This window comes from Leuciscus leuciscus (assembly GCF_965113295.1).
Source record: "Leuciscus leuciscus genome assembly, chromosome: 12".
Taxonomy (NCBI): Eukaryota; Metazoa; Chordata; class Actinopteri; order Cypriniformes; family Leuciscidae; genus Leuciscus; species Leuciscus leuciscus.
The window spans coordinates 35,336,453-35,361,201 of NC_138736.1; the positions used below are offsets into that span (position 1 = coordinate 35,336,453).

At 39.8% G+C, this 24,749-nt stretch overlaps 1 protein-coding gene and 1 long non-coding RNA gene across 8 annotated transcripts in view; one reads left to right on the top strand and one right to left on the bottom strand.

Moving 5' to 3' along the window:
* Window positions 1-24,749, bottom strand: part of LOC309511135 (E3 ubiquitin-protein ligase TRIM39-like) — a 175,420-nt gene that overhangs the window by 101,388 nt on the left and 49,283 nt on the right. The window lies entirely within an intron of this gene.
* On the top strand, window positions 630-23,849 carry LOC309511221. Its single transcript, XR_014210531.1, has 3 exons — window positions 630-2,989; window positions 5,033-19,696; window positions 20,213-23,849. It is a non-coding gene; the product is annotated as an uncharacterized lncRNA (long non-coding RNA).

The window sequence follows — 24,749 nt, forward strand, 5'->3', positions numbered from 1 at the left end:
CAGGACAATCAACACATTATTAGTGGTGTTTGCTAAGAGAAGAACTGTTATTATTTCTCATACTTCAGTGGTTTTAAACGGTTTTCAAAATCCCTCATTCTGCACCGTTTGCACTGAATGATTCCTCAAATCATGTGTCTTGTTGAGGAGAGATGTGTTATTACTTTACTAAGTGAACAGGTAATCACAGATGTGTCGATATTCAGACCAACAGTCTGTGAGTATGACATTTCTTTTTGTTTTTTTCTTTTGTTTTATACTTTATTTTAAAGGATTTTTCAAGTTAAAACACAAAGCAAACAACACTGGCTCAGACTACACACACACAAGAGAGAAAGATAAAAAAAAAAAAAAAAAAATCCAATATACAGAAGTACATTAGTAAAAAGCTGCATAACAGACTAGGTGCCCACAAGGGATATGCAGCCTAAACCTTAGAGAAGTCACTGAGGGCCGACTGGGTTGTCAACTTGTCCAAATGCCCAAGAAATGAACCCCAAACAGCGGAAAACTTTTCCATAGAATCAGTCCTCAAAAGTCGAAGTCTTTCCATCTGTATGACAGAAATCATGTCCATTATCCACATCTGGAAGGAAGGAGGCGAGGGCGACTTCCAGTTCTTAAGCACAAGTTTCTTAGCCACGACCATACCCAGCATTAAGGACTGTTGCAATGCACCTGAGAGGCAAGAGGTGCGCTGTGAGAAGCCGAAGATGGCAAGTTCGGCATCCGGTGAAAGAGGCTTATTGTAGGCCTTGGAGTACCAGTCAAAAATGCTTGACCAAAATCCAGACAATAAAGGGCAAAACCAGAAAGCATGAGAAGCTGTATCCTCTGTCACCTTACACCTGTCACACATTGGTGAAACAGAGGGGTACATTTTGTGCAATTTAGCTCTAGTGTAATGTAAGTGTGAATAACTTTAAATTGGATCAGTTGGTGTCTTTTGTTAACTGAGCAGGCATGTATCGTAGCCAAGCACCTGTCCCATGTGTCATTGGAGAGCTCAACTCCTAGGTTTTCCTCCCAGGCCTCTTTAAATGTTACAGTAGGGGCTGAGAGGTAACTTCCAAATAAACAAACAAATTTAGAAATAAGATGCCTAGAGCAAATTTTACAAATTTTGGACTTCACGTAATGCCTGATTTGTAAATAACGAAAAAAATGTGCATGAGGCAAATCAAATTTCTCTTTTAACTGATTAAAAGATGCAAACTGTCCCTCAACATAAAGATCTTTAATGGAACTGAAGGGTTACAATATGCTTCCATACGAAACATCACGGTAAAGAATATTGTATTTAGCGTTTAAGGTTGAGATAATGATTCTGCTCAGCAAAGATGCAATTCCTGTTTTCTCCTTATTGTCTTTAATGGCTCTTGGAGTCCCAGTTTCAGCCACAGCCCAGACGTTGAATCGTTGGGCTGATTGGATTAGCACATATGCGTTTGAATGGTTATACTGATTGGATTGAGACTGGTAACACGCTCAGTCTGGGGTGGGTTCCATAACCTGTATACTCATTTACATGCTTTGTTAAACCTCAATGTAAATCCCTCCCCCTAAATGTCTATAAATTTGCAAGGCAACTGTCTTGAGTTGGACTTGGAAGAAAACTACAGACGACACACAGCGAAGATCCCAATAAATCACTTCTGCTTATCCCAACATCTCCTGGTCTTGCTTCGATGCAAGAAAACTTTCCAACAGATGCTGCCGTGACCTGGATGGAGAAAAAGGAAACTCAACAAAAAAACTTCAAGCTCAAAGATCTGAATCTTGAAACTTCAAGCCCAACAAAGATCTGACTAAGTTCCAGACTGAATCTTCTGAATCCAGATTGAAAACTTCAAGCTCCAAAAAGATCTCAAACACTGAATTTTTCCAGACGGAATCTTTCTCTACAAACGAAAGACTTGGTGAGTTTCACTCCATTCAAAGAACCATTGCAGACCAGTACAAAATTGTTTTCCTCTGCGCCATTCAGAGAAGTAGTTAACAAACAGCTGTAGAGTTTGGTTAACTAAAGATAAGCCTCTAAAGTTTGCTTTTAGAGATGAAAGATATCCTCTGCCAGGCAGGGAAGATTAGCAGTACATGTTAATATTTGTGTGTATCCTCTTGCTAGAGAAGATCTATCCTCTGTAAGCTAGAGAAGATTAGCATCATGTGCTAATAAGATTGTACCCTCTGTTTGTAAGACAGTAGAGAGAAGTTTTAGTGTTTGTTTGTGTGGTAACAAAGCAAGTCACAAAATGGTTAGAAGGAATGCTGATTCCCACTACGGAGAAAGGTGGATTAGCTACACCTTTATGGACAGACAATGAGTTTAAGTCTTTGTTAGGAGAATGCATGGACTCAATCGTGACTGAGGAAGTCAGATTGAATTTAAAAAAGAAATTTGGCATTCACCCAGAAAAAGTATGGTCAATTGAAGATTGTAAAAAGATACTAGGAGAAAGTATTCGCAAGAACAATGTGAAAGCCATTATCTGTTGTCACCGAGAATTTAGCTTATCCATTGCACAAGATCAAGCTCAGTGTATTGCTAAGTTAAAAGAACAGAACAAACAATTGCAGACTCAAGTGTCCTGCTTAAAGAAAACGGTGGGCCTCAAGGCCTCAACCAAATGTGACTCAGAAAACCAACAGTCAGATGAAAGCTATCCTGATTTACAGTCTTTTGATAGAATAGAGGACAATGTCAATGCTGGATTGATGAAAAATGTAAATGCAGTTGAAGTGTGTGGAGCAAGACAAAAGGCTCAGAATGGGGGAAAAGGGGTTGATCCAGTTCCATCTGCAACCCCCATACAAGCAGTCAACACAGCTTTAAGTCCTAAAGATATAGAGAGACTCGCCCAGAGTTTACCCTCAGCACGCACAAATTTTTCTGAATTTAGAAGAGCATTGATCAGCAAAATGCGGCTCTATGATATGTCTCTAGCTGAAGTCACCCAGCTAATATCACAGATCTTAACCCCCTGAGGTCTACGGTATCGCCGGCGATACCAGCTCGCTTTTTTTTTATCAATGTAAAAGAAACTCATAAATACTCTGTTGACTTTGATTTTCCATAGGAGTTTCATACATCAATCGATTCTGTTAAATGTGTATTATTTTTGTGTATACTCACAATAAAAACAAAGTGTTGTGCTTTTTGCCAAATAAAGAAAAATAAACACGAAGCGAGTTCTGCCTTCTCTCTGCCAGTGAAGTCCATTCTGAAACGCATCCGAAAATGAACAATAACTGAGCGAATACTCAGTCAAACAGGCATACAGACACACAGGCATGAAGCTTGAATTCTCTTCTTTTAAATGAAGTAATTTATATAAAAAACAAATATTCTCATCTTGTGAAATCTGTATTAAAAGAGAGCGATTCCAGTCGAGCTCATCTCATCTCATTACGTTATAATCGGCCACGCCCACGGAGAGCGCGCGCTATTCAAACGCAAATGACTGAGACGATCCCATACAAACTGTGAACGCCCACATATCAGCTCGAGAAAACACATCAAGTTTATTCAGATAAGTGTAGTTGTCTACACTGTCTCGCAGCGCTGTGAGGAATAATAATAATGGAAAACTTACCTCAGAAGTGCTGGTATTTCGAGGAGCAACGGATGGAATAATGTAGTAAGTTTTTTTTTTCATTCTCAAGTAAATCGCGTTTCTGTGTAAATGAATGAACGCAGAGATGCGCTGTTTACCACAACTCGCAAAAAGACGGTTTAAATTTGAATTGCGTTTCTGTGTGTGAATAAATGATCTGCTTTTAGCAAACTATTTTGCTATACTGAGTAAAATCGATTGAAATATGTTGAAATAAAATGTATTTGTATAAGCAACGTATTAAACTGCAAATTAACATTTATATTCCTTATAATAAAAACGAAAGACCTATGTTACAGACATATGAAAGACAACATTTCGTTGATTAGTTTTGGATAGATTACACATTTTTACTGGAAAATATCTGCCACCTCAAATAAGCTTTTGTTTGCCAATTTTTGCTAATATGTTAAATATAGTATGTTTTGTCAATGTAGGCTATATTCGAAGTTTGAAATATGTATGATAAAATGTATACATTAGTTTTTACAAAGAAAGATTACACTTCAATTGTTGTTGTAATTGTAACCTTTTTAATAAAAAAATATATATTTACAAGGTAGATGTAAACAAATTTTAAAAGGTAAATATAAGCATTTTCTTTAAATAATTTTTATTGTGTTTTATTATTGACAAATTTGGGGAGAGGATACATATTCCAAAACTGAAAATACAGTATGAGAATTAACTGCACAATTAATAGACATGTTTTCCTTGGATATTATACAATTTGCAAGCAAAATTTGTGAAAAAAAAAAAAAAATTGACATGCTTCCAACTGTGAACCAATTTGGTAGAATATATATATATATATATATATATATATATATATATATATATATATACTGTATATATATTGCTCTTGCATTCTTTCTTGTGGCTATAGGTGACACACCTGAATGAATGGCTCATTAAGTATGAGGGCCCCATTGTCTCCTGAGGTGTGAACCACTACATATGCATGATGCTGTTGAATGGTTGACGCCCCTTGCGCATATTGCCTTTACAAACAAAAAGTGTTTTACAAGATTTAAATCAATGTATTGTGTTATGTGAATGATAAGGGCAGGATGATTTTCACATCATTTTGAAGAAAAAACTCTAGGCAAAGACATCAATTAGTCAAAAGTCTTATTGACACGTATTTAGTATGTGTTTTGTGGCCTTATTTCAGAAACTTTAGTTTTTAGTTTTTTCAATAACCATGCATAAACATTATTCTCTCAAAAATACAAACATGTACATGCATGTTGCTCACATATTATGGTAGCCCTGTTTGTGCTAAATAGAGTGTAATTATACCTTTGCCATTAATATGTTTATAAGCAACTGAAAAAAGCACAAATGTCAGGGCATGTCAGAACATCTCAAGGACCCCAAAAACCCCTCAGACCTCAGAGGGTTAACTGAGTCAGAATTCAATGATTTTGAAAGTGCTGTAAACAATTCTGAACTGCAACAGGCCAGTAAAGATGATTTGAGAGAAGGTGTTTTGAAAATTCTAAAGAATATCATGGGACCGAACGTGGACTGGTCAAAGCTCACTAGTTGTTTACAGAAGAAGGGTGAAACTGTTTGTGAGTACACAGAAAGATTTTGCCAGACCGCTGCAGCTTACAGCGGAATTTCTGACACTTCAGAGAAGGTGTTAGATGATAATGGTCCCCTAGTTCGCGCATGGTTTCAGGGTCTTTTGAGAGAACATAAAAATGCATTGCCTTACTTAGAATTAACATGGTCCAGTAGAACCCTGCAAAACAACTTGGACAGGTTAGCTACTTGGGAAAGAGACTCTGATGTCAAGGCAAGAGTAAGAATTGCAGCAGTTTCTTTTAAAGGGATAGTTCACTTTGAAATTAAATTTTGGTATGTTTTAGCTTACCTCAAGGGCATCCAAGATGTAGGTGTCTTTTTTTCCGCAGTAGTTTCAATTTTGATATTTTTAGGTCAAACCGTTCTTGTCTGTCAGTCATTTAATGCAGGTCTATGGTCACTGTCTCAAAGAGCATGCACAGAGTCCAAATTAAAACAATTCCCCGTCGTCCAAATTAAACAATTCCCCATCGTAAGTACACATTGATGGCCTAAGACACGAAACGAGCGGTTTGTGTGAGAAAACGAACAGTATTTATATCGTTTTTACCTCTTATACACAGCCACGTCCAAGTGATCTGAGGGCGCGCGCGCATCCTGGTGTGTGACGTGTACGCAGACTGGTGCATAGATATATACACTAGATGTCGCCTTAAAGACATTCGTTCCAATGAACTGCCGTAGACAAGGCGACATCTAGTGTATATATCTATGCACCAGTCTGCGTACATGTCAGATCAGATCACTTGGACGTGGCTGTGTATAAGAGGTAAAAACGATATAAATACTGTTCGTTTTCTCACACAAACCGCTCGTTTCGTGTCTTAGGCCATCAATGTGTACTTACGATGGGGAATTGTTTAATTTGGACGATGGGGAATTTTTTTAATTTGGACTCCGTGCATGCTCTTTGAGACAGTGACCATAGACCTGCATTATATGACTGACAGACAAGAACAGTTTGACCTAAAAATATCAAAATTGAAACTACTGCGGAAAAAAAGACACCTACATCTTGGATGCCCTTGAGGTAAGCTAAAACATACCAAAATTTAATTTCAAAGTGAACTATCCCTTTAAGGTCAACTCAGAGAATGAACAGAAACGCAAATGTCCTAAGAGAGAGGGCAGCTGTAATTACTGTGGTAAACATGGCCATTGGATGAGAGAGTGTAGGAAAAACAAAAAGAACTTTAAAGAAGTTAACAAGGTTACTCAGCTTTTGCTCAGCTTGCTTGCTACTCTGAAGCAGCCCCTCCCCTCCTCGTTAAACGCGTGGGGCAACTTTATACGGTGTTAACCATTTAGGCTGTGAGTGCCTAATTTCCCCAGAAACAACAACAAAGATGAAAGACTGATTTTTGTTTAATAGAACCAAATGAAAGTGACTGTTCTCAGCCTTTCTTTGGGGGACCCTGGTTAAGACTCACAGCCGTAAATGTTATACCACAGAAATATTCCAATCAGACCCCCAAGCTCTATTATGATGTCTATTATGACTGATGTTTCACTGGAGAATGGAAATGTGCCAAATTTTCTCACACACTGTACAGTGTGCACACAGGGACAGAATAGGACACACAGACCAGTGCGGAGCCCATGGAAGAACCGAAGTGCAACAGGCCTCGGGGGTCAGCCATGTGGTGAAGATCTCCTCATAGGTTTCCCCCTCAGTAGTTTATCCCCACCTCACTGGTCCATAGGTGTTGAATCAATTAAGACTAGGTTAAGAAAAAAAAAATACTACATGATCACAATGTTTACTGTAATATAGTTACAGTATATGTAAAAAAAAACTATATGGTCACCAGAAGTTTACTTTGATAAGAGTTAGACGTAAAACCACTATACGATCAAATGACTTATGGAAGAATGAAGTCTATGCATGAATACTGCTGGTCTGCTGTTTCTTTGTTTTCTTGTGTTACAGGTATGTGTTGATGTCTTCGCAAGCAGAAACCTGGTGTAAAGCATCACCTAAGATTTCCATGAACAAGCCTCATGAGGGACGAGTCATCAGAGCGACTCTACGTGGGAAATGGACTCTACAGGAAACAGACTTCACAGCAATTCAGGCACCATGGACTTTCAAGACTTCCACTCTTATGCTACATGGTTTTCTGTGTAATCATGTAGTTTATACGACATTTTACACCCTGCGTCGTATGTGTCAACAGTTATGGTTTTGAGAAGAACTATGACACTCATGTAAATCAAGGACACAACACAGAATAAGTTATATGTGCCTGTGACGATCAAAAGTTACAAGAATGAACTTTTAAGTGTTTAAATTTGTATATTATGTGAGAGTTTTTTTTTAAAGAACTCTCAAACGGGGGACTGAAGGGTTACAAATTTTAAATCTATTTCAAATATGCTTCCATACATAACATCACGGTAAAGAATATTGTATTTAACGTTTAAGGTTGAGATAATGATTCTGCTCAGCAAAGATGCAATTCCTGTTTTCTCCTTACTGTCTTTAATGGCTCTTGGAGTCCCAGTTTCACTCAGAGCCACAGCCCAGACGTTGAATCGTTGGGCTGATTGGATTAGCACATATGCGTTTGAATGGTTATGCTGATTGGATTGAGACTGGTAACACGCTCAGTCTGGGGTGGGTTCCTTAACCTGTATACTCATTTACATGCTTTGTTAAACCTCAATGTAAATCCCTCCCCCTAAATGTCTATAAATTTGCAAGGCAACTGTCTTGAGTTGGACTTGGAAGAACACTACAGACGACACACAGCGAAGATCCCAATAAATCACTTCTGCTTATCCCAACGTCTCCTGGTCTTGCTTCGATGAAAGAAAACTTTCCAACAGAACCTAAACCCTTCTCCCTCCAGATATGGTAAGCTCTATCAGACCATGGGGGCAAAAAGGACTGATTGTAACAAATTGGCGTATGAACAGAGGTCTCCGGCAGGGACAAAACGTTTCTCACCTGATTTAAATTTTTTACTGAATTTTTCAAAACAAAGCTTAAAGGGTTAGTTCACCCAAAAATGAAAATTATGTCATTAATGACTCACCCTCATGTCGTTCCAAGCCCGCAAGACCTCCGTTCATCTTCGGAACACAGTTTAAGATATTTTAGATTTAGTCCGAGAGCTTTCTGTCCCTCCATTGAAAATGTATGTACGATATACTGTCCTTGTCCAGAAAGGTAATAAAGACATCATCAAAGTAGTCCATGTGACATCAGTGGGTTAGTTAGAATTTTTTGAAGCATCGAAAATACATTTTGGTCCAAAAATAACAAAAACTACGACTTTATTCAGCATTCTCTTCCGGGTCTGTTGTCAATCCGCATTCACGACAGTAGCGTCACTGCGGAGTCATGAATGCGGATTGACAACAGACCCGGAAGAGAATACAATGCTGAATAAAGTCGTAGTTTTTGTTATTTTTGGACCAAAATGTATTTTCGATGCTTCAAAAAATTCTAACTAACCCACTGATGTCACATGGACTACTTTGATGATGTCTTTATTACCTTTCTGGACAAGGACAGTATACCGTACATACATTTTCAATGGAGGGACAGAAAGCTCTCGGACTAAATCTAAAATATCTTAAACTGTGTTCCGAAGATGAACAGATGTCTTACGGGCTTGGAACGACATGAGGGTGAGTCATTAATGACATAATTTTCATTTTTGGGTGAACTAACCCTTTAATTTATTCAACTCTTTAGGCTTATCCAATTTGGAAAACAGCAGTGCCGTTAAAGAGGTGCCGATCGCCAGGTTAGCCTCCATTTGTACCCATAAGGGGGCCTCAGGGGTCCGATCACTCGGTGTCCCCTTCAGCCAGAACATTAAAGCCCTAATATTGGCAGCCCAGTAATAATGTTTAAATACTGGCATACCCAGTCCACCTGAAGACTTGGATTTTTGTAAATGATTTTTAGAAATCCGGTGGGTCTTATAATTCCAAAAATAAGACAGGATTATAGAATCCAGTTCCTTAAAGAAAGCAGAGGTAAGAAAAATAGGGAGATTTTGACACAGATATAGGAATCTAGGAAGAGAAACCATTTTAATTGAATTTATACGGCCAATAATAGACAAAGGTAAAATTTTCCAATTCTCTATATTACTTTTGAGCTTAGAAAGAAACTCCACAAAATTTAACTTAAATATTAATTTGGGATCTTTGGGGATTGTCAGTCCGAGATAGGTAAAATGATCCCTAACTATTATAAATGGAATATTCTCCAAAAAAACAGGTCTGTAAGTGTCAGAGAGAGGTATAAAGTTACTTTTTGACCAATTAATTTTATATCCTGTTAGTCTCCCAAAAGAAGTAATTAAATCTAAGAGAATGGGAACTGATCTCTCAGAGTTCCGCAAATACAATATTATATCGTCAGCATAAAGACTAATAAGAGCTTTCCTGCCCCACACTTCCAGACCTGTGATATCTGTATGACACCTTATACTTAGGGCAAGAGGCTCTATCACAATGGCAAAAAGGGCAGGTAAGAGGGGACAACCCTAGCCTGGATGCCAGCCGAACTTAGCCCCGCCCACAACATTTTTTGGTCGGGAAGTTCGGTCTGGACTCGCTCCGTTGAGGAGCTATTATGCCCGAACAAAAATTGTTCGGACCAATCAAATTGTCAGGGCGGGCTTTATACGATGATGGACAGGTGAGCAACGTAATCATCTACGTCACCAACAAGTGCTTGGGTTGAATTCGTTAACAACAAAGACGACAGCCGCTTGAGAATTGAGATTTCACGAGTTCACACTTACAAATAAGTCAGATAGAATAAATGCATATTTGACGTGCTGTCCGAGGAGAGGCTCCGGGCTCGGTATTCGGCCCGAACCCAAAGTACTCCCACCGTATTCCTGGCTGTGGAAGAACAGGCCAAGAGTGAGTGGAGGGATGCTGAAAACTGTCAAGGAATGTTAGGTGAGTTGACAGAGTGAATATATATTTCCTCTCATGCTGATAGGGTAGACATGGTGTTTGATGACAAGTTGATTGGATTGATTATGTGAACGTGCTCCTGCCGAACTTTGTTTATGAAACATCATGTGTAGATTCCGCCATCGCGTCTGTTATAGAAGATATCGACAGCGCATTAATTTTAAAAGAGGAACAGAGAACCGCGACCAAGGCATTTGTCGATCGGAAACATGAATGAAAACTTACTCCGTTGCTCTGATTGGTTGTAGGTCTATCCAATTGAGTGCAGAGGCATTTTCCTTCCTGATTCGGTTGAAACACGCCCCATAATCAAAGCTCAATGGAGCAGTATCAGACTCACATTCTGACTAGAATCTGAGTATGACGACGTCAGGCTAGGACAACCCTGTTGCACTGAGCGGTGCAAGGGAAACCTAGGCGACCTATCTGTGTTAGTTAAAACTGAACACATTGGCCTGGCGTACATTAATCTGACCCATGATATAAATGTCTCGCCAAATCCAAACCTTTGCAATGATGCAAACATGTAAGGCCATTCGACCTGATCAAAAGCTTTCTGCGCATCCAAGGATAGGATTGCTGCTCCCTTAGCTTTTGCATGATTGGCGTATATTGTGTTGAGGAGGCGACGTACATTAGAGAAAGAGAATCTACCAGGGATAAATCCAGTCTGGTCAGGGTGAATGATAGAGGGTAAATGTTTGTTAAGCCGAATAGCTAACCCTTTAGTAATTACTTTTCTATCAAAATTCTGAAGCGCAATTGGCCTATAGCTGGCTGGGTCAGTTTCATCTTTATTTCTCTTTAAAATAAGAGAGATATTGGCTTCGTACAATGTACTAGGCAAGATATTTTCTTTTTTAGAACAGATTATCATTCTAAGGAGGAGCGGGGCAAGGATATCACAAAATCTCTTAAAAAATTCAGCATAGAATCTGTCTGGCCCCACTGCCTTCCCAGTTGGAAATGATTTCACAGCGTTGACTACCTCCTCCAAAGTAAAGTTAGAATCCAAGTCGGCCCTAGCAACGTCGCCAAGCTCAGGAATTTCAAGAGAGTCGAAAAAATCTGTTAGATCAGAATGAGTGGCTATACTATTAGAAGTATAAAGTTCATTGTAGAAATCCTTAAAGCGGGCATTAATGTCCTTGGGGTTAGTTAACAGGATTCCCTCTTTGGACTTAAGGCTATAAATCGACCTGGAAACATGAGTCCCTTTGAGCTGTCGCGCCAAGAGCCTAACAGGCTTATCCCCCATTTGTGTCTCTGCCTCATTCAATCGGAGCGGCTATTCTGTCGGACAACATCTCCAAGACGCTACACACCATATGACTAGTAAGTCAAAGTCCAAATCACAGTCTTTGCTGTCCCAACTTAATTGATATAAGTACCAGTGTAGAACATTATATAGAAACTGTGTCTATTCCTCGTTTAGTGAGGCCAAACAATAAATCTACTGTAGGATCTAGGAAAAATCTAATTGTAATTAAACCAGAAAATCTCAATATTAATGAACAAAAACAATTTCTAAAGCTAGGTCTTCTAAACATTAGATCGCTCACACCTAAGGCAGTTATTGTAAATGAAATGGTCACAGATAATAGTTTCGATGTACTTTGCCTTACTGAAACCTGGCTTAAACCAAATGATTATTTCGGTCTTAATGAGTCTACTCCACCAGGATACTGTTATAAGCATGAGCCCCGTCTGATTGGTCGTGGCGGCGGTGTTGCAACAATCTATAGAGATATTCTTAATGTTACTCAGAAAACAGGTCACAGGTTTAATTCTTTTGAAGTACTTGTGCTAAATGTTACGCTCTTAGATGTAAAAAAGAAATCCCGATTATCTCTAGCCTTGGCTACTGTATATAGACCTCCAGGGCCCTATGCTGATTTCCTAAAAGAGTTTGCAGACTTTCTCTCAGATCTATTGGTCAATGTTGATAAAGCATTAATTGTTGGAGATTTTAACATACACGTAGATAACACAAATGATGCGTTAGGGGCTGCGTTTACAGATTTATTAAACTCCTTTGGGGTCAAGCAAAACGTCAGTGGTCCCACTCATCGTCTATATCATACACTAGATTTAATTATATCATATGGAACCAATCCAACCGATATAGATATTATACTGCAAATAATCCAAGGTTTTTATTTAACACCGTGGCTAGACTAACAAATAAACAGACATCACCTGAGCAAAATATTCCGTTACAGTGTAGTAGTAATGATTTTATGAATTTCTTCACTGAGAAAATAGAAAGCATCAGAAACACAATTGTAAATGTACAATCTTTTATGGTGTCTTATGATTCAGCCTCAATTATCGCCCCTCAAGAACAACTACACCGCTTTACAACTATAGGACAGGAAGAGCTAAATAAACTTATCATTGCATCTAAACCAACAACATGTTTATTAGATACAATACCCACTAAACTACTGAAAGAAGTGTTACCTGTAGTGGAAGAGCCTCTTCTCAATATTATTAACTCGTCTTTATCTTTAGGTCATGTTCCAAGAATATTCAAGCTGACAGTAATAAAACCTCTCATTAAAGGAGTCATAACCTAGTATTACCTTGGATACCCACGCTCTATTATAGTCTTTCAGGCCCTTCTAAATAAGAAAAGTGGAAAAAAAATAAACACAGAGCTCCTCTGACCCTTATTTCTGAAGGCATTATTGTCCCGCGAGATCTGATGCAATATTTTGGCTGTCGTGGACGGTCATTTTAATAATGCAAATAAGGGGCGCGTTGATTGGTGGCAGGAAGGAGGGGGGTTGACACCGCAGGTAACATCAGCATCATTACAAACTGACATCATGGCGCACGTTGTCAATGAAGCCGACCTGGCCGCGACCTACGGAATTCAACCGTATATGTTTGAGCCAGACTCTGAACCAGAGCTGTAAAGAGAAGATGTAGAGTTGTTGGAAGGACGTCTACGTCAAGATGTCTCTGAATGGTAAAGACAGTCATTTTGACTGAGACATACATTAACATCAGTAACGAGCTAAAACATTTGTTGCTATTTTCTCCCACATAGGTTTACCTTTTATTTAATGTAGATTACATTAACGGAGATGTAGTCTACTTTTTTTATCAGCTTACAGTGGTTATTGAGATCAACGTGTGCTATCATGTGTTGTTTTTGCCTTGTTTCACGTTGTGGTTTTTTAGACATTCAATATTTTTCTTCTACAGACATGTAACGTGATGTTTTTCTTTATGTTTATTATTACTTGACTGTTTGTTTTATTTATCTATCCTTATCTATTCTATAAAAAAAATCAATACAATGATATGTTGTTTAGCGCAGACACCTAACGATAAGCCAGTTGAAAGTGTTGTTGGGACAGCGTCATTAAAAATGAATTTCATCCACTGGTCCCTGATAGTTTGGTCCGTTTTTGGTAGAGAAAACACATTTACATGTTGTTTCTGGCAGTCAACCACAGAGCAACTCACGTGTGCACTTTGTTTCTGCATCTTTCTCGAATGAATATGAGGCGGAGAGGGGCAGGGCGGGCTTCCTGCAGCATATGTCTGCGGTGTCCATATATGGTATATCCTGCCCCGTCATGACGTCAAGTCGGGGCAGAAATTAAAATCTCGTATTTGAGTGCACGTGCACGTGGGCTATTTTACAAACCCTGGGGTAAACAAACGCTTCACTTTTAAATATCGGCTTCCCGGCCAGTGTATAATCGTTAGGCAATCATAACATACATTGATTCTCGTGGAAAAGTGAAAATTGCAGGTTATGACTCCTTTAAGAAACCACAATTAGATCCAAATAACCTAGCAAATTACAGACCCATTTCAAATCTTCCATTTATGTCTAAAATACTAGAAAAATTTGTGTCCGCTCAATTGTGCTCTTTCTTGCAAGAAAATGATATCTAAGAAAAAAATCAGTCAGGATTCAGGCCGCGTCATAGCACAGAAACTGCGCTAGTTAAAATTACAAATGATTTACTTTTAGCTTCTGACCAAGGCTGTATCTCAATACTAGTTCTACTCGATCTTAGCGCTGCGTTCAACACTATAGATCATAAAATACTCTTGGATCGACTACAAAACTACACTGGTGTTCAGGGACAGGCATTAAGCTGGTTTAGATCGTACTTATCAGACCGTTACCATTTTGTCTGTTTAAATGGGAAAAAATCAAAGATAGGATCTGTGTTAGGCCCTCTGCTACTCTCAATATATATGCTGCCACTTGGTAATATTATAAGAAAACATGGAATTAATTTCCACTGTTATGCTGATGACACTCAATTATATATTTTATCACGACCAGATGAAAACACTAAATTATCTAAATTGACAGAGTGTCTTAAAGATATAAAATACTGGATGACGTGTAATTTCCTGCTATTAAATTCAGATAAAACGGAGGTATTACTTATTGGTCCAAAAAACTGCCCACAAAACCCACAAAACCTCTTACAATACAACTTTAATTTAGAAGAATGTCCTGTTACTTTATCCACTACAGTAAAAGACCTAGGTGTTATACTAGACCGCAACTTGTCTTTCGAAAATCATATTTCATATGTTACAAGAACAGCCTTTTTCCACCTTAGAAACATTGCTAAGCTACGTAACATGCTATCTGTTTCTGATGCAGAAAAGTTAGTTCATGCATTCATGACCTCGAGACTAGATTACGGTAATGCTTTATTAGCTGGTTGTCCTGCATCCTCAATAAACAAGCTACAGTTAGTGCAAAATGCAGCTGCTAGAGTTCTTACTAGGTCAAGAAAATATGATCATATAACACCAATTTTATCATCGCTACACTGGTTACCTATTAAGTTCCGTATCAATTACAAAGTATTACTTCTGACCTATAAAGCCCCAAATGGTTTAGCTCCTGTGTATTTAACGGACCTTCTATCGCCCTACAATCCATTGTGCTCTTTAAGATCACTAAATTCGAGGCTTCTGGTCATTTCTAGGATATCTAAGTCCACTAAAGGAGGGAGGGCGTTCTCACTTTTAGCTCCTAAACTCTGGAATAGCCTTCCTGATATTGTTCGAGGCTCAGACTCGCTGTCCCAGTTTAAAACTAGATTAAAGACGCATCTCTTTAGCCAAGCATTCACATAATGCTTACCTTTTATACTACAGTTGAATCAGATCGAATGCATTAATATTATGAACAGCAGCTATGCTAATTATTTCCCATCTGCTTTCTGCTGTTATCTCGGGACGCTAGTCCCGAGGTAAATAGCGTTCGTCAGCTCCAGTTTGTATCCAGCCTCTCACGGAGACTTCAGATGCCCCAACACCTGTGATGAGACGACTAAACGCCTGTGAAGAGACGACTCGACGCCTGTGAAGAGACGACTCAACGCCGGCGATATGTTATGCCCTAAATTAATACATGATTAACTAACTGTATTTTTCTATGTACATTTCTGAAATGCACTTTCTGTAAAGCTGCTTTGAAACAATATGTATTGTGAAAAGCGCTATACAAATAAATTTGAATTGAATTGAATTCTCAAAAAAAAGCTGTTTATTTGACCACCAAGAATGCAGCTCTACTCGTACTTAAGCTTCATTATTTTATTATAATCCTCAGATGATTTTGACTCCTGATATGCCAATTCAAGAGTAGGAAGAACAGTTTGTATCTCTAAAAGTCGCTTCTCTCTTTCCTTTTTGGAAGCAGATTCATAAGAAATAATATGCCCACGCATAACCGCTTTTAAAGTCTCCCAGAGAGTAGAATCTGACACCTCCCCATTATCGTTAAACTCTATACTCTTTCAGCTTGGTAGTAGTGTATTCTACAAATTTACTATCAGTAAGCAGAGATGGATTAAAACACCAGGAGTAAGACCGCCTAAGAAGAGAGAAGTCAACAGTCATGGCCAGGGGACTGTGATCAGATATCAATATACTATGGTATTTGCTATCAATAACCTGCAAAATTAACTGAGAATCAACCAAAAAATAATCTATTCTACTATACGATTTGTGGACATGGGAGTAATAGGAATAGTCCCTACCAGTAGGGTGTTGAACTCTCCAAATGTCCACTACCGAGTGGATAGTCCATCCAAGTAAGGCTCTAAGTAACAATTCAAATCTCCCCCGATTATTGTATTACAATTACTCCCATCAGGGAGGTGGTCAAAAATCTTCTTGAAGAAATTAGGGTCGTCAGTGTTTGGACCATAGATGTTTAAAAAAGTCAGCGGGAGCGAGTTTATGGTTCCAGATACAATAATATATCTGCCGTAAGGATCAGTGATCATAGAGGAAAGTTTAAATGGAAAGTTTTTCCGAAAAAGAATGGCCACCCCACGAGCATGGGAAGTGAACGGTGACTGATAGACCTGTGATATCCAACTGCACCTCAATCTACGCTGCTCGGTCAATTTAATATGGGTCTCCTGTAGAAAAATCACATCTGGTGATAATGATTTAAGGTGTCTAAATACTTTTTCTCTTTTTATAGCATGTCCAAGCCCCTTAACGTTCCAAGAGACCAATATCACGTTTTTCCCCTCTATCAACGCCTTATCAGAAGACTTCGGCATACACAAAGAAAAAAAAGAGTTAAATCTTAGAACGGGCATCCACCTTTGATAACATAACATGACAAGCAGCATTTTTTTACCGTAATGTGAAAGGGGGCGCTCAAGCTTCTGTGCGACCCGTGAGCAGCGTGAATGCTGAACGCTTGATTGTTGTTTTTTATGTGTGTTTTTACGTTTGTTTTTTTACGTCGGCGTGCACTTTTTAAACCTTTTAAACCTTTTTAAACCTTTTAAACCTTTTTTTGTTAATCCGGAGCCATGAATTGTGTCTATCTGACACTTTTGATTACGATTCTTAATCGCTTTACCTGGGGAAGTGATGGCGGCGGCGGGGCTGGTCACAGGATTATCTACTCTCGAGAGCTACTGCTCGAACTCCGTCCATTTGCACCTGCTGCTAGTGACAATAGTCCATATCTGGTTCGCAGCAAAGATAATGCTGCAACAGGGGATATATACATAAAGTTCCCAAAAATCACCGGAGGAAGAGAGGAAGGAGAGGCGGTGTCCAACGCCGACTAAGGAGATGTGGGTTGGCTGATAGACGCCGGCTCCCTCCGCTTCTCACCATTCTTCTCTCCAATGTACAGTCCATTCGGAATAAAGTTGATGAACTGGAGGCTTACGCTAGGTGTAAGCGTGACTTTAGAGACACATGCCTGCTGGCTTTCACTGAGACATGGCTGGGAGAGGCGGACAGGAATGAGGATCTACGCATTAGCGGCTTCGGGTGCCCTGTGCGCATGGACAGGTCACCTGTTATAACAAACAAATCCACCGGGGGAGGAGTCTGCTTCTACATCAATGAGAGGTACTGTAACATCGTCACTGTTCGGGAGGAAATCTGTACCCCTGACCTCGAGCTGCTATCTATCTCTCTTTGCCCTTTTTATCTTCCAAGGGAGTTTCCCTAGCTTTTCTTCACCCTGGTGTACATACATCCGCGTGCAAACGCCTCCTCAGCTGCTCACCTGATCGCGGAAGTGACCAACAGACTCGATGCTCTCTCACCTGATGCTCCAAAATTTGTTATGGGAGATTTTAACCACTCCCAGATACATAAGACACTGAAAACATATGAGCAGTATATCAGTATATCAGTATATCACCTGTGCAACAACTATGAACAACTCCAGTTGTGGTGCACTCAGTGCCTGGTGCTTTTAAATCCATGCCCAAGCCTGCTTTTGGTGCATCCTACCATAATAGTGTCCTCCTGATACCTACTTATAGATCCATCTGTAAGCGACAGGAGAAGATTGTTAAGACGGTGAAATGCTGGACTGAAAATGGCATTGCCAGCTTACAAGCATGTTTTGAATGCACAGACTGGGACGTGTTTTATAGTTCCTGCCCTGATTTAAATGATCTTACACAAACTGTGTCATCTTATATATCTTTCTGTGTAGACAGTAATATTCCCTGTAAAAACATCACAGTATTCCCTAACAACAAACCATGGGTCACTAAAGAATTAAAAAGTGGTCTGAATAAAAATAAACACGCTTTTTATACAGGGAGTAGCCAGGAAAAGAAGGAAATCAATAGAGAAGTAAGGAATGGGATAAGGAAAGCTAAAATCATGTATAAGGATAAGGTGGAACACAAGTAGAGTAGTGGGGATCTTCGTGCAGCTTGGAGAGGAATCAAAGCAATGTCCTCAGTTACTCAGGGAAGCAGAGACAGCAGGAAACCTATAACAATTAGGGGAATAAATTACGCTGATCTCTCGAATGCTTTTAACAATTTCTATTCTCGTTTTGAAAAATATGACTTTTCTGAAAATATTTCTTGTTTGAGAGAGTCTCTATTTTCTCAAAATGATGTCACCATCAGTCAAGAGTGTGTCAGGGACCATCTGAATAAGGTCAACATCAGGAAGGCCCCTGGACCTGATCTTGTCTGTGGGCGGACACTGCGCTATTGTGCCGACCAGCTGAGCAGTGTCCTCCAGTACATCTTTCAGATGTCACTGGAGAGTAGTGTAGTTCCCACTCTTTGGAAATCCTCCAAAGTGATCCCAGTTGCTAAGAAGATCAGCAAACCAGGGCAACTAAATGATTTCAGGCCTGTTGCTTTAACATCACTAATTATGAAGATATTTGAAAAAATCGTTAAAAACCTGGTGCTATCATCTGTAAAGGGAAGACTGGACCCCCTGCAATTTGCCTATCGAGCGGGGAGGGGAGTAGAGGATGCAAAGCTTTTTATCTTGAATACCGTATATAAGCATTTAGACAAACCAAAATCCCATGCCAGGCTTCTGCTTGCAGACTTTTCTTCAGCTTTTAATACAATGCAACCACATATTTTAATAGACACGCTGCTGTGTGATTTTAACTTGCCTCTCCAACTTGTTTTATGGATTTTAGATTTTTTAACTGTTAGAGAGCAGAGGGTATTTGTAAATGGTCATTTATCAGACTCCTTATTGCTCTCTACAGGATCACCTCAAGGGTGTGTCCTTTCACCCCTTTTTTTTTATCATGTACACAAATGGCTGCAGAAGCGCCCAGGAGAGCAGCTATTTGGTGAAGTTTTCCGATGACACTGCGTTGTTGTAACTCCTCCAAGGTCCAGTATCTGAGCATGGGAATGCTCTGACTGACTTTATCTCATGGTGTGATAACCATTTCCTTGACTTAAATGTATCTAAAACCATAGAATTAATTATTGACTTTGGGCGAAATAGAGATACTGCTTCAGAGAGCATCATACATAATGTTAAGGTGGAAATTGTTTCATCATATAAATACTCGGGCACTGTTTTTGATGACCATCTTAAGTTTGATATAAACAGCGCTGCCATCGTGAAGCGGGGGCAACAGAGAATTTATCTTCTCCACAAACTAAACTCCTTCTCTGTCACGCCGGTCATCCTGTGTAGATTTTACCAGTCTTTTATTGAGAGTCTTTTAAGTTTTTCTTCTATCTGTTGGTTTCACAATCTGACAGTTAAAGGAGAACTTGGTAACTTTTTTAACTTAATAAAACGGTCTAGAAATCATTTGGATGGTTAAACAACCTGTTCTGGTGATATTGGTGACTTTCCCCGCTCCCCCCAGCGTTCCCAGGCGGAAAACCAACCTTGCAACTTGCGCACTGCCGTCCCGGCAAAGTGAAATTGGAAGTCTCGTGAGAAGCGAGAACGAGAACGAGCGCGAAACACAAATTGCTTTACGGCAATTCGACATAAACACACACGCATGTATGATGTATTACCAGATGACCCACCTCGGTAGACATAGTTCCACGCGATACAGTTGGCTTGCTCCGATCAAAACAAACGCACATGAGCAGCGGTAGAGATGGGGAGGAGGCCGCCGCAAGTGTGTTTTTTACGACTGTGTTGTGAAATATACGCCCCCCCACAGCTGTAGGGGGAGCTCGTGGGGAAAACATGCGACAACAAAAGGGAAAATCAGCGAAGAAGTGACTAGAGTTCGCTAGAGTTACAGAGTTCTCCTTTAAAGGCAGGGTAGGTAGGATTTTTCTACAAAAAAAAAACATTCCAATTTTGTTTAAACTGTCTTTATATACCAATACATAATTAAAATGTAAGTACCCTGAAAAAGAGAGTATAAAAATCGAGTGTCTGTAGACCTCTCACGACTGTTGTAAACACAGCTCATTATTTCCATTCACTCCACCCCCTCCCTTCTGGGCTCCTTCCAAAGCCACGCCCCCAAAACACAACGCTCAGGCTCAGCTGGAAGAGGCATTTATTACCTGAGACAAGTGGAGAGGAAGGAGCGCAGTGCATGCAGTGACATCATGTCAGAATCACATGTAATAAAATACCTAACTTTATCACTATGAATATAAACAAATAAGATTTATTTTAGTACTCACTATCAAGCTAGCATATCGATACTGGTAAAGTTTAAAATATATTTTACGAGCTATATTTAGGCTATAGGTAACGAGCTATATTTATAAGGCAAAGCTAAAAACAGGTTGCATTGATACACGTTTTTCCATTACCATCAGTTAAACTGTGATGAAGGTGAATTTCGTGTAAGATTCATAACGGTGTTTTGCATGTAAGAGTTTCCATGATGAAAACATTGTTGACTCTGATGAAGACTAACGTTACACTCCGGTGACAAGTACCGCATCGTCGGTTCGAGGACAGGTCCGGGGTCGAGGCCGAAGCAGAGGAGGTCGTTCAAGAGTGCGGGCAACCAGGGTCCGAGGAAGTAGTGTTTGCCTTCGCTGACTGAATATGCAGGTGCTTTGAATTTTGAATGCTCTTTCTCTGCCATAATTTTACTCTTCGTAGGTTCCCCCACGCCTCTCTTGCATTTCTCAAATCAAACAGGTGCGCGCATATGGGCAGATCTTGTAGCAACAGTGGTGGTAGCCATGGTTGCGAGAGTGAGTGACAGTCGCCCAAACCAATCCATTGTTTCGTCCCGAATGGAAATAATGAGCTGTGTTTATTGCAGATTAAAAGGTCTACAGTCACTCGATTTTTATACTCTCTTTTTCAGAGCACTTACATTTTAATTATGTATTGGTATCCACTAGCCTAGAAATCTAGACGCACCCTAGCGGCAGCAAAATTATTTTGCAGCCAGGGTGGGTCTAGACACTCTCAATAGACCTTTTTGCTGCAAAAACCTAAATTGGGTCAGGCCAATCACGTCGTGTATAGAGTAGGCGGGGGCGGGCTTAACATATGACGACAGAGTTGCGACGGTTACCTGCCACTTGAAAACAAAGAATGGCTGCTGCGGATGGAGAACAACGGTCTTTCGAATCGGCTTTGGCCGCAACTCTGGAGGAGTTGGAGTTTAGTTTTTCTTTGAGAAAAGAACAAAGAACGGCACTTAAGTCATTCTTAAAAAAAGGAAGATGTGTTCGTAGTTTTGTCGGCCAGATTTAAAAGTTGAATCTATCAACTAAGCTCCGCTGTTGGGAAAACGCTCTGGTTGGTTGAAGCGCTGTCCTATTGCGTGCAGAGGGAATTTGAAAGACAGCCGTTTATCCCGCCCATCAGATTGACCGTGTCTATGGTGAGTTGCCAGACTAAACATCTTGATGTACGTCTGGCTTGCCAGGCTAGGTATCCACCTTATTCTGCTCTAAACAATGCACGCTGCCATAACGACGACTCCGGTTGCCTACTTCCGGTTCGTAGCGCTTGACCTGTACTAGCAGCGAGAGAAAGCTCCTCATGTGCTGTTGTTGGTTGTTTTAACAATTCAAAGAAGATTTCAAACTTTTTAGAAACTGAGTGTTTCGAGCATAAGAAGGAGATAATGCCCATGTCCGGTTCCGTATCAGATACATTCAATAAAGTAAACGTTTAGAGTGGTTAGCGTTAAAACTGAAGCATAAGAAAAAAAGTCGGATAACTTTGCCCATTAATTAGATGTGCAAGGCAAGCAGGCAAGTTTTCGGGTTGTTATGGACAAGTAAAAATTACATTATTGTATATTATATGAAATACAATTATGATAAAATTCTAAGTTATGACTACTGTATACTGTACTGTTTTTATTTTTAAAACGATGTGATGTGAAAAGTAAACATTTCGGCTCGTTTGACTCCGCTCACTGAAAAGAGCCGGTTCTTTTGACTCACGGCTCTTTAAAAAATAAATTCTTATCTCCTTCTTATCTTATGCTCGAAACACTCAGTTTCTAAAAAGTTTGAAATCTTCTTTGAATTGTTAAAACAACCAACAACAGCACATGAGGAGCTTGAACTCATTCTCTCACTGCTAGAACAGGTCAAGCGCTACGAACCGGATGTAGGCAACCGGAGTCGTCGTCATGGCAGCGCGCATTGTTTAGACTGAGCAGAATAAGGTGGATATAAAGACAGTTTAAACAAATTTGAAAAAAAGTTTTTTTACAAAAATCCTACCTACCCTACCTTTAAAGACAGGAATAGCCTGAACAACATTGTAAAAATCTGTTCTAAAATCATCGGTGTGAAACAGAGAGACCTTAATGTCTTGTCTTCTGTAACCAACAAATAGTTCGGAAGGCAGCGAGTATCCTAGCCTCTCCGGGACATGCTTTGGCAGGTGAATTTTCTCTGTTGCCTTCTGGGCATCGTTATGCGCTTCCTGTGTGTAAGACGAACCGCCACTCCAAATCTTTCATCCCTTCTGCGATCATACTTTTAAACTCTGTGTAGGGTTCTTTGGGTTTTTAAATGTGCCCATTTTGACTGCTTGTACGTTGTGAATAATGTGTGTGATTTGTGTTATGTGCTGTTGTATACATGCTGCTCTTAACTAATTGCCCCTTGTGGCATCAATAAAGTTGATTGAATTGAATTGAATTGAATTGAGCATCAGAAGAATACATTGTAAAAAACTAAACAAGATAATAAAAAGCACAGACGAATAAAGAAACAGCAAATAAAAATATAACAAACAAGTCCAAGCCAGAAAGGACAACATCCCACAACTTACCCCACCCGCCTTCGTGTCTACCCGAACCAGACACAAAATTCCCATTTCCATCCAGAAAGGAGCTGCCGGGCAGTTATCAAAAAACACCTCAAAGGGGAAAAAAAAGAACACCTCCCCAAGGCCTCAAATATGTGAACACAGACAAAATATTCCGGTAAAAAAAAAGAAGAAAAAAAAGGGAAAAGCAAAATAAATAAATGGATACATATCAATAAATAAAATGAATGAGTAAAATGAATAAATTTTTTTTTTTTTTAAGTATAATAATAATAATAATAATTAAATGAAATTGTACATAGCCCCAAAAATGAAATTGGGCATTCATAAAACCGATAAGAGAACAAACCATATAAGATTAGGCACGCAATACAATCGCAATTGTTACAGCTTCAGTGCGTAGTACCCTCTTAGTGACTAGTTACCCGCTGTGAGAGAGCGACTCTACTAGATCTCAGTCTCAAGAATAAACGAACACAGCAACAGCACAAGAAATCGTAATCGACCATACTCGAGTTTACTCTCCGGAGTTCTCACCGCACATTTCCACGAATTCCACATTGCCTTCGCTGGATCATCAAAGACTGTAGGCGCCCTCTCTCCATGCTGGTGAATTTGCAGCTTAGCCGGGTACCGCAACGTAAACTTAATTCCTTTTTTGCGGAGGGCTTGCATTACGTCCCGAAAGGCAGTCCGTTGCGAACTTGTGAAACGTCATCATTCGCTGCCCAAGTAATGTCCCAATACACAAGTTTGCATTTTGGCAAGAACGGTTAAAAATCCCGAAGTGTTCTTGACACGCCCATTTTACCGAGGATGCATCGGTTGGTAACTTGTGTGAACTTGACGGCAGAAATATCCCAGCATTCATTTCGGCATTCGAGGAAGGAGTTATGTTTGGGTTATTTAAACCCGTTATTAAACCCGTTTAAACCGTTATTTAAATCGCATTATGTTTGGGTACTGCAGACGGCGTCTGTGCGGGGGTATTATTGCGCAATACCAGCAAGAACACGTCGTCTCAAACTGTCAGCAGCGTTCTGTGTGCTCGTCACCTTGTGAGTTCATTCTTCCAAGAACAACTAGCAAGAGCATTCTCCCCAAGAACACAAGTGCGTTCTTTGCATTCTTGGTTTTGAGAAACAGCCTTGGTTTCCAGCTCGGTTATTCGCGCCTCAAAGTCACTAGTAGCCAACTCTTGGTTAGCGATCCGGGCCTGCAGCTCAGCCTGCGACGTCACAAGCTTCTGGAAATTGAGCTCAAAAGCATCAAAACGGATATTTACTCCCCGCAAAATGGACTCGAACATCTCTTTGCAGATCTCCTTACACATACTGTAGCGTAAGCAGAGTCCGGAAATTTCTCAGATTTGCTGGGTGAGTTGTTAGCTTTAGCAGCAGCTGCAGTGACTTGGTCGTCAGTGTTCTTAACTTTATTAGAGGTACCTGGCTTCGGCATTTTCAAGTCGTAACACGAGTTTGCTTTGAGAAAAATAAGTATACACACTGTAATAGCTCACAACAAAATAAAACACGGCAAAATAATAACTTTATCGAGGTCTCGGAAAGGAGCCCTGACTAAACACGTCTATACCAT